Here is a 10,238-nt window from a genome sequence, read left to right as displayed (position 1 = left end):
AATACCAAGCTGTCCATAGCTTGGAATTTCTCTCAAGGGATCTGCCTTGCCAGAGCTGGCAACAGAGGTCAAGCACATTCCTTAGAGCAATAGATAGTTCACAATAGTTAGAAATGTTTTACACACTAGAGAGTAATGAAGGGCTTCCACTCAAGAACATTAGCTAGAAGTATTAGGTTGGAACCTCCTAGTCATTGCCTCCAGCAGGACCCAGAGAATTAGCATAGGAATACCAAATTAGCCCCAGCTTCTGCCCGCTTCACAACTAGATACGTGATCTTGGTCAGTAAGATCACTGACCTTGATGTAACTGTCACCTGCTTACGTGACTCTTGTCATCTGCCCTGCTTTCTGTATACCATATAAGCCTGCTTTTCACTTTACATAGGACTAGCACTATGGACTTGCATTAGGACTCACTCTTGAGGACTCGCACTAGGACTAGCACTACGGACTAGCACTAGGACTCACACTTGGGAACTCATGCCTGACTCGGACTGGCTCTCTGACTAGAACGAGAACTTAGATGGGCTAGGACTCAGACTCATGCAGTCTGCAGTCCCCCAGGCCCAGAGCGCTTGGGCCCGGGGGATGCAACTCCAGTCCAGAAAAGATAGCTGCTGCTTTAGACCCAGTGTGTTTTAGATGGCCTCAGATGTTCCTTAACAGCTGAGCTGCCAGATTTATCATTTCTCTTTTACAATGACTGTAAAAGTCTGATGCCATTTTTAAGAAATACATTCAGATCCTGTACTTCATGTGTCATCTCTGCCATCATTTCTTCGCCTAAGCCTTGTCGACCTGACTAGGACCCCGTTTCTCCCAAGGGTTGAGGAAGGCCCAGATCCGCTGGCCTGCGGCATGTCTGCATGTAAAAAATGAAAGTGGATCTTTTCTATCACCCTGCATAGAACTCAAGTCCAGTTAAAAGACTGTAACATAAAACTGGATACACTAAATCTAGTAGTAGGAGAGAAAATGGGGAATAGACTTGAATTCATTAGTTTAGGAGACAGTTTCCTGAATAGAACACCAAAGGCTCAAACCCTCCAGCAAAACAAGGTAAGACTCAGAGCATGGAGTATGATTTGAAGTGGCCAGTCAAAATGCTTTCCCTTTCCACTGGAAGACATGTAGGTCTGTGGCTATGATCTAAGTCTGGGTGCGATGCTGGCACTGCCAACAGTGGCTGTCTCCACTCTCATGTAGAAAAGATTTGCAGTAGGAAAGAATGAATAGGAGGAGTAAGGCTGCTATCAAAGATGGAAAAGGGATTCCTGATGGTGCTGAGTTTGATTCTTCTGTGCCTCTGGTACTGTATCTCTTCAAGTATCTGCCATAAACATACACATTCCTTCACCAAATCACTGCATTTCCCTCTAAGCTCTTTGGAGGCAGATATCTGTTATAAGCATATTAGAGTCTTGAATTGAAAGACCTCCTTAGAGATTCCCTGAAATACTGGGGAGACATTTTCAAAGTGGTTGTGGACATCTTGGGAATTCAGGAAAAGGGAAGGAAGATGAAAGATTGGAATTGTGGGGTAATAGATGTTACTGTGAATTCATCTTCATCTAGAAAGCTGGTTAAGACAGGGATATTTATATTATATTATATTATATTATATTATATTATATTATATCTCAAATTGGATTATGACAGCACCTATCATAAATGATTTTTGAAAGACTGCTGTAATGTTTTCTTGAAGAAATCCCAGAAATCATACGGTTTATAGCAGATGGAGATTTAATATAGGAAATGGATTACAAAAGTTTTGGAAGGGCCAGAGGTGCAGAAGTAGGAGGTTGCTATTTTGAGTAACTCCTGGAAGGCATAAGTCTCCAAGGCTAGAGGAGCAAAAATAAGGAAAGTTGATATACTTAGTCTGCGAGCATGCGTAGATGTTGTTTCTGGAGTTCCTGAACTTAACCTTGACTCCTAAGGTACTCCTGGAGCCATAAACATGTGAGCTTACCTGGTGCCACTGCAGAAGTCAAGCATAGAATGGCTGGCTTCCTCATCTTGTACTTATTTATCACAAGCAATGATATTCTATTGGCTAAAGTTAGAAAGTGGCTGGAATGAGAGACATGAAATTTCTAGCTTCCAACTCCAGCAATACAGGGATGATCACAGAAGGTCACATATACACCTAAGCATCCAAGACAACTTCTAGCTGGGCGGTGGTGGCATACACCTTTAACCCCAGCACTTGGGAGGCAGAGACAGGGGGATTTCTGAGTTCGAGGCCAGCCTGGTCTACAAACTGAGTTCCAGGACAGCCAGGGCTATACAGAGAAACCCTGTCTCGAAGAAAACAAAAACAAAAACAAAAACAAAAACAAAAACAAAACAAGCAAACCAAGACAACTTCTACAATCCTATTTCAAAGGAAGTTGAGGGATTAATGATATGATGCATGCAAATTGCATAATGTGGTTCTTAGCTCCTAGCAAAACCTCAAAAGGTTGGTTACAGTGTTGAGTATGTTTCTGACTCTGAATGCAAATATCTATCAGTTATAGTAAAGTTTCTCATCTTCGATAATGTTTTCCTCTTTCTTTTTCCACCACCTTCTCTAATGTCAGGAGCAACATGTAGAAGATTTTCTTATTTATTCATTTATTGCAAAGTATTTTACAGTCACAAGTACATTTTGAAACTCTGGTGGCACAAGTAAATAAATGTCAGTGTAGCCAACTGTAGGGAGCAGAGGAAGACCCAAGTGAAGTCCCAAGTGGATGTTTGCTTGGGCATGGCCATGTCAAGACCCTCGAGCCTCAGACCCATGAAGAAAATAACAAAGCTTTTCACAAGGGTGGGATATGTGTGTGAGGCTCAGAGGGAAATGACAAAGCCTTCCTTAGGTCTGAACATGAATGCTGATGTGTGCAGAAAATATCCACCTTAGCTTTCTTCTCCTGAATATTTACAGCCTGAAGACTGTTCACAGAGACTGATCAAAAGAGATTAGCTAAGTATGTCTCCTTGATCCAGTTGTATAATTATAAACCCTGTATTCTTGTTTATCCCTATGTAATACCCCTGCCTCCTTGTTCATCTGTGTGCTATAACCCTGCTTCCTTGTTCATCTCTATATAATGAACATATCAAGCTTCCAGCCTGCTCCATTTTCTCCAGCTGAGAGAGTAAACCCCTCAACTTTCTGTCACTGTGTTTGTTGGTGTGTGTTTTGTTCATCTCCTCACCATCCCATTCAGGTCTAACTTTCTGGAGGCATGCTGGATGAGGTAGCCATTGAAATAGGCCTTCAATTCTCTTAAGGTGCACAATTCTCCCGCTAAGCCTAGATTCTGAAGTTAACCCACAAAGGCAGTTTCAATTTGTAGGTACTTCTTTAAATTTGGTCATGGTTAATGGTAGAACAATGCCACTAACTGGCAGGGAGTGAATCAGAAAAGTAAAAGTGGAATTTGAAAATGGAAAATAAAACTGTTTGAGAAACCAGAGAGTATCCCAGTTTGACTTTATTTAACCAGTTGTGAAACGTCGCAAAAAAATCACAAATTATGGCAGTGGAAATTTTTATTAGCAGGACTTTCCCCCTGCTCTTGTTTCTCATAAAATATAGACACATATTGGTTGGTCAGCTGCCTTATAAAACCTGGTTTTCTCAGTTTGTACTTGCCCATGTGCTTGAAGCATCACCTGGAAGATATTTAAATTAATTATAGGGTAGTGATATAGTTCAGTTGGTAGAGTGTTTACCAAGCATTCAGAATCCCTGGGGGCTCCATCTCTAATACCATGTAATATCAGACATGGTAGTGCATGTTTGTGACTCTAGTATGAGGGAGGTAGAAGTGAGCAGATCACAAGTTTAAGATTATCCTAGGCTACATAGCAACTTTGAGAACAGCTTTGATTAAATGAGACCCAGTCTCAAAAAAAATGGTTTTTATTACTTTTATGAATCTGGCTAAAATTGTACAACTCTCTATCTTATCTGTTACTGAATTTCAGCATGCAAACTGTGGTGGTTTGAATATTCTTGGCCCATGGGAAGTAGCACTACTAGGAGATATGGTCTTGTTGGAGTAGGTATGGCCTTGTTGGAGTAGGCATGACCTTGTTGTGGCCTTGTTGGAGGAAGTGTATCATTGTGGGGGTAAGCTTTGTGGTCCTATGCTCCAGGTCTGCTCAGGGCAGAAGAGAGTCTCCTGCCTTTGTATCAAGATGTAGAACCTCAGCTCCTCCAGCACCATGGTTGCCTACATGCTGCCATGCTTCCTACCATGATGATGATGGACAGAACCTCTAAAACTATAAGCCATCCCCAACTAAATGTTGTTCTTTGTTGCCTTGGTCATAGTGTCTTTTCACAGCAATTAAAACCCTAACTAAGACATAACTACCACTTATTATCCTTCACTAACCATCAATAATCAATATCCAAAAACTAAACTCAGTTGCCAGTTATGCTTAAGCAGGAAAGTCCATTAGCCCTTCTGTGTCCTCAGTCTCACCCTGGTAGCTCAGGCTACCATCACAATTGCAGCCCATCGCCTATGTGTGATTGCAGCAGCTCTCCTTACCTTGACTTTGACTTTTACAACTTGCTGATTTAATCTGTTTGATTCTCCTTAAATATTTCTTCTATAAGTTACTTTATCTCTAATTCATGACCACCTCTCTTCCAGAATCTTGCTTCAGTTTGACCAGGTATCCTTTCTTCTTCCAGAAAGGCCCCTCTCTGTTCAGTCTAGTCTATGTATGCCACTGAGGTGATCTTTCTGAAATTTATATGTGGGCATACATATTGTTTTCCTGGAGGGTCTGGTAGTCACCAGTGTGGTCTATTAAATGTATGCACATATATGCGTATATACAGTAATAATGAAAAAAGAGAGTGTTAATTTGAAGAAGATTGGACAGGGGTATATGGAAAGGTGAGGAAGGAGGAAAGGGAAGGGATTATAATTAATTATATTAAAATCTCAAAAATATGCACATATTCTAGGAATATGATAGAATCATACTTCTGTCCTACTTGAAGATGTTAGGTGTGATCATGTGACATCCTACAGCCAGTGAACTGTAGGCAGAAGGGATATGTGATTCTTGAGTTAGAGCAGTGGTTTTCCACCTGTGGGTTTCAACCCTGGGGTCGAACATCCTTTTCACAAAGACCACCTAAGATCATCAGAAAACACAGATATTTACATCATCATTAATTACAGTAAAAATTACAGTTATAAAGTAGTATTAAAAATAATTTTATAGTTGGGGGTCACCATAACACAATAAAGGCTTATAGCATTAGGAAGGTCGAGAACCACTGAGAGATTAATGTAAAAATTGCTCCAGTATCTATCTCTCAGCTCTAGATGGTGGCCACTTCATTGGCCAGGGTCCAAGAATAAGGGATTCCTAAACTATTCACCATGGCACTATAGCATGAATCCAAAATGAATCTTGCTTTGAGCTACTTATTTTGCAAGTTTTATTGCAGAATATTCTGGGCACACTTTGCATAATCCAGTGATGAAGGTAAAACTCAAACTCCTAAGCAAAATGTTGATAACTTTTTATGTGACCTGTACTTTTCCACTTCATTTTAAATTATTCCTCTTCCCACACCCACCTGCTATTCCTAGTAGGTGTGCTTGTGCTTTTCCACTTTAATTGTTTGCCCTATACCTCAAATACTCTGAGTGGGAAGGAGTTCCTCTCTCCTTAATCTATTGTAGCTTTTTGTTGGTACCACTGTTCTATTTGTATCAGAGATTTTTATATGTTATGGGCTAGGAATTGTTCCACAAACCACATGAACACCAATCTTAGTCAGACAGTGATGGTTTATCACACACCCTGATACTGGTCAGACCAGGGACATAGTTCAGATTGAGAGGTGAAACTATGACAATGGATATCTTTATCTGTCAGCTGCCTGGTGGTCAGCTCTGACTCAAGATATTTGACATAACAGGTCATATTGACCTTTGACTTGATAGGTCCTATGTAAAGCTTTGTGGAATTTCTGTTTTTAAAAGAGATTTATATTTGTTTCATGTCTATGAGTATACACTGTAGCTGTACAGATAGTTGTGAGCCTTCATGTGGTTGTTGGGAAATTGACTTTTTTAGGACCTCTGCTTGCTCTGGTCAACCCCACTTGCTCTGGTAAGCTTTGCTCGCTGCTCTAGTAGACCCCGCTCTCTCAGTTGGCTCCGCTCGCTCAGGCCCAAAGATTTTTTTATTTATTATTATATGTAAGTACACTGTAGCTATCTTCAGACGCACCAGAAGAGGGCATCAGATCTCATTACGGGTGGTTGTGAGCCACCATGTGGTTGCTAGGATTTGAACTCAGGACCTTCAGAAGAGCAGTCTGTGCTCTTACTCACTGAGTCATCTCACCAGCCCATGGAATTTCTTAAGATTAACAAACCTCAGAACATACTGAGCATAACAGGGGATGTGGTCAGCATGACCCTTCTGTGAATCAAGTCATTTCTTTGTGTCAACGACTAACAGGCATATGATAGCAACAATATGAAATAGCTGGCAGGTAACAAAATGGCTACAGCTATTCTTGGGGGGTAAGGAGGGTGTCAGATCATAACATTAATTTTTGATCTTCTTGTCTAGAAGAATTTTAATTTAATTTTCTTGTCTGGAACCTCCTTCAAGTAAGGATTTGCTTTAGAAATAATTTTTCTATGTGCTCACAAAATTTAATGTTTCTCATATTCATGTTCAAATATTTGTCAAATGACTATACTCCATTCCAGAAATACTATATACTTGAATTAACTATCAATTTTTCTGGCAGAGTTCCTTTTCTTTGACTGTGTAGCTGATAGAAGTGGTATGGATAGTTTAGAGAGAGAGTATAGTGTAACTCTGTCAAGGTATGGGGAGAAGAAAACAGGAAGAAATGACAAAGCTAATAAACTGTTACCATGACACATGCTCTGTACCTAACACTGTGTTAGGTATTGTGAGGAATTTATGGAATGTAGATATGTTTAAGACCTCAGCTGTCTTACTCTCCAGTTTGAAAAAAAAAAGTGTCACATGCATGAAGCATGGAATTTGTCTGTAAACTCAAGCTCCTGGAAACTCATCAATTATTTATGAAGTAAATAATTTTTCTTTTTATTGGAAATATATATTTTTTCAGAACAGGGTTTTTCTGTGTAGTCTTGGCTGTCATAGAATCCACTCTATAGATAAGGCTGGCCTTGAACTCAGAGATTCACTTGTCTTGGCCTCCCAGGTGATGGGATCAAAGGCTTGTGCCACCATCACCTAGCTGGAAATAATTTTTTTTTCATGCAGTGTATTCTAATCACATTTCCCTATCTTCAACTCTTCCTGGATACTCTCTATCATTCTGCTTGCCCAACTCTGAAGAAAACAAACAAACAGTCAAACAAAAAGAAAACAAAATCAAACCAGAGGATTAAAAAGGTAAAAAAAAAAATAAAGAAAAAATATACCTTTCAAAACTTTCAAATTAACTTTTTGAGGACTCTTAGCTGTTCTGCTCTGGTGAAGAAAGCATATCCTGATCTGTCCTAGAGGATCCGCTGCACTCAGAGCAGTTAGTAAGAACCACTCCCCACTCTGGAGTCCCAGATTTGCTGCACCTACCAACACCCCCACCCAAATATTACTCCCCTCTGCCACTTTTGCCTTTACTACCCAGTCCTTTACGGTGGGCAGACTCTTAGTTGGTCTGCTCCAGTGAAGACACCATATGCTGACCCATCCTAGAGGACCCATTGCACTCAAAGCAGTTGAGGATCTGCTAAACTCAGAGCAATTGAGGACCCACTACACTCAGAGCAGTAGAGGACCCACTGCACTCAGAGCAGTTGAGGATCCACTGCACTCAGAGTAGTTGAGCATCAGCTGAATTCAGAGCAGTTGGACAACAGCTTGACTGCTCCACTGAAGACCCAACAGTTAGAGGGCTTCCAGAAGATCTACTGCAGCCAGGGCAACAGATCAGCAGCTTCTCTGCCCCTGTGAAGAGCCCTCAGTTGTAAGGCCCCACAGGTGGTCTGCTACACCCAAGGCTGCAGGCCTACAAGGAGACCTGAAGCAACCCAGAGACAAAAGACACAGACTCCAGACAGTCACCCAGACCAATAAACACCAGGGATATCCAGATGGTGAAAGGCAAGCACAAGACCATAAGTAACAGAAGCCAATACACATGGGTATCATCAGAACCCAGTTCTCTCACCACAGCAAGCCCTGAATACAACACACCTGAAAATCAAGAAGCTGACTTAAAATCCTATCTCATGAAGATAATAGAGTCCTTTACAGAGGATATCAATAACTCACTGAAAGAAATACAGGAAAACACAGGTAAACAGGTGAAGGAATTGAAGAAAGCTATGCAAGACCTAAAAGTGGAAGTAGAAACAAAAGGAAGGATCATAGAATCAGGGGTGAGGAGGACACAACATCTGCACCAACACCAGAAGTAACTGGGACCAGCAGGACCCAGGCACCTAGGGACTTTGCCCAATCAGGGACACGGGTTTTCCAGTCTGGGCTGGTGCCCTGAGCAGACCTTGGGTGTGAACTCTGCAGTCAGTCTCACAACACCCAAAGGAAGCTCCACACCCAGGCACTCTTACACGCCCAGGATCACAGGATCCTAGGATCCCAGGATCCCAGGAGCTTGGTCAGACCAGGATCTCAGGGTCCCAGAGGCAGTTTGATTTCCAGGAGCTCTGAGACATCTAGGATCTCAGGATCACAGGATCCCAGAGTCACAGGATCTCAGAGACAGCTGGACTCTGAAGAGTTCTGACACAACCAGGATCACAGGAAGGACAGGCTCCAGTCAGATTTAGCAAGGGCAGGTAGCACTAGAAATAACCAGATGGCAGGAGGAAAACATAAGAACATAAGCAACAGAAACCAAGGTTACTTAGCATCATCAGAACCCAATTCTCCCACCATAGCAAGTCCTGGACACACCATCACACCGCAAAAGCAAGATTCAAATCTAAAATCACTTCTCATGATGATGATAGAGGACATTAAAAAGGACATAAATAACTCCCTTAAAGAAATACAGGAGAGGGGCTAGTGAGATGGCTCAGTGGGTAAAGAACACCAACTACTCTTCTGAAGGTCCTGAGTTCAAATCCCAGCAACCACATGGTGGCTAAAAACCACCTGTAATGAGATCTTATGACCTCTACTGGTGCATATGAAGACAGCTACAGTGTATTTATTTATAATAATAGATAAAAAATCTTTGGGTTGGAGCAAGTCGGGCTGAATGGAGAGAGCGGGGCTGACCCAGAGAGTGGAATCTACCAGAGCAAGCTGGGTCTACCAGAGCAAGCAGGGTTGATCGGAGCTAGCAGAGGCCCTAAAAGTCAATTCCCAACAACTGGATGAAGGCTCACAACTATTTGTACAGCTACAGTGTGTACTCGTATACATAAAATAAATAAAATCTTAAAGAAAAGAAATACAGGAGAACACAGGTAAACAGCTAGAAGCCCTTAATGAGGAAACACAAAAATCCCTTAAAGAACTACAGGAAAACAAAAATCAAACAGGCAAAGGAAATGAACAAAACCATCCAGGATCTAAAAATGGAACAAGAAAAAAATAAAGAAATCACAAAGGAAGACAACCTTGGACAATCTTACAAAGGTAGGAAAGAGATCAGGAGTCACAGATATAAGCATCACCAACAGAATATAAGAGATAGAAGAAAGATTCTCAGGGGCAGAAGATACAATAGAAAACATTGACACAACAGTCAAAGAAAATGCAAAATGCAAAAAGTTCTTAACCCAAAGCGTCCAGAAAATCCAGGACACAATGAGGAGACCAAACCTAGGGATAATTGGTATAGAAGAGAGTGAAGACTCCCAATGTAATGGGCCAGTAAATATCTTCAACAAAATTATAGAAGAAAACTTCCCTAACCTAAAGAAAGAGATGTCCATGAACATATAAGAAGCCTACAGAATTCTAAATAGACTGGACCATAAAAGAAATTCCTCCTGTCACATAATAATCAAAACACCAAATGCACCAAATAAAGAAAGAATATTAAAAGCAGTAAGGGAAAAGGCCAAGTAACCTATAAAGACTGACCTATCAGAATTACACCAGACTTCTCACCAGAGACTCTGAAAGCTAGAAGATCCTGGGCAGATGTCATACAGACCCCAAGAGAACACAAATGCCAGCCCAGGCTACTATACCCAGCAAAACTCTCAATT

This window comes from Mastomys coucha, chromosome X (assembly GCF_008632895.1).
Source record: "Mastomys coucha isolate ucsf_1 chromosome X, UCSF_Mcou_1, whole genome shotgun sequence".
Classification (NCBI taxonomy): domain Eukaryota; kingdom Metazoa; phylum Chordata; class Mammalia; order Rodentia; family Muridae; genus Mastomys; species Mastomys coucha.
This window is presented reverse-complemented; position numbering follows the sequence as displayed.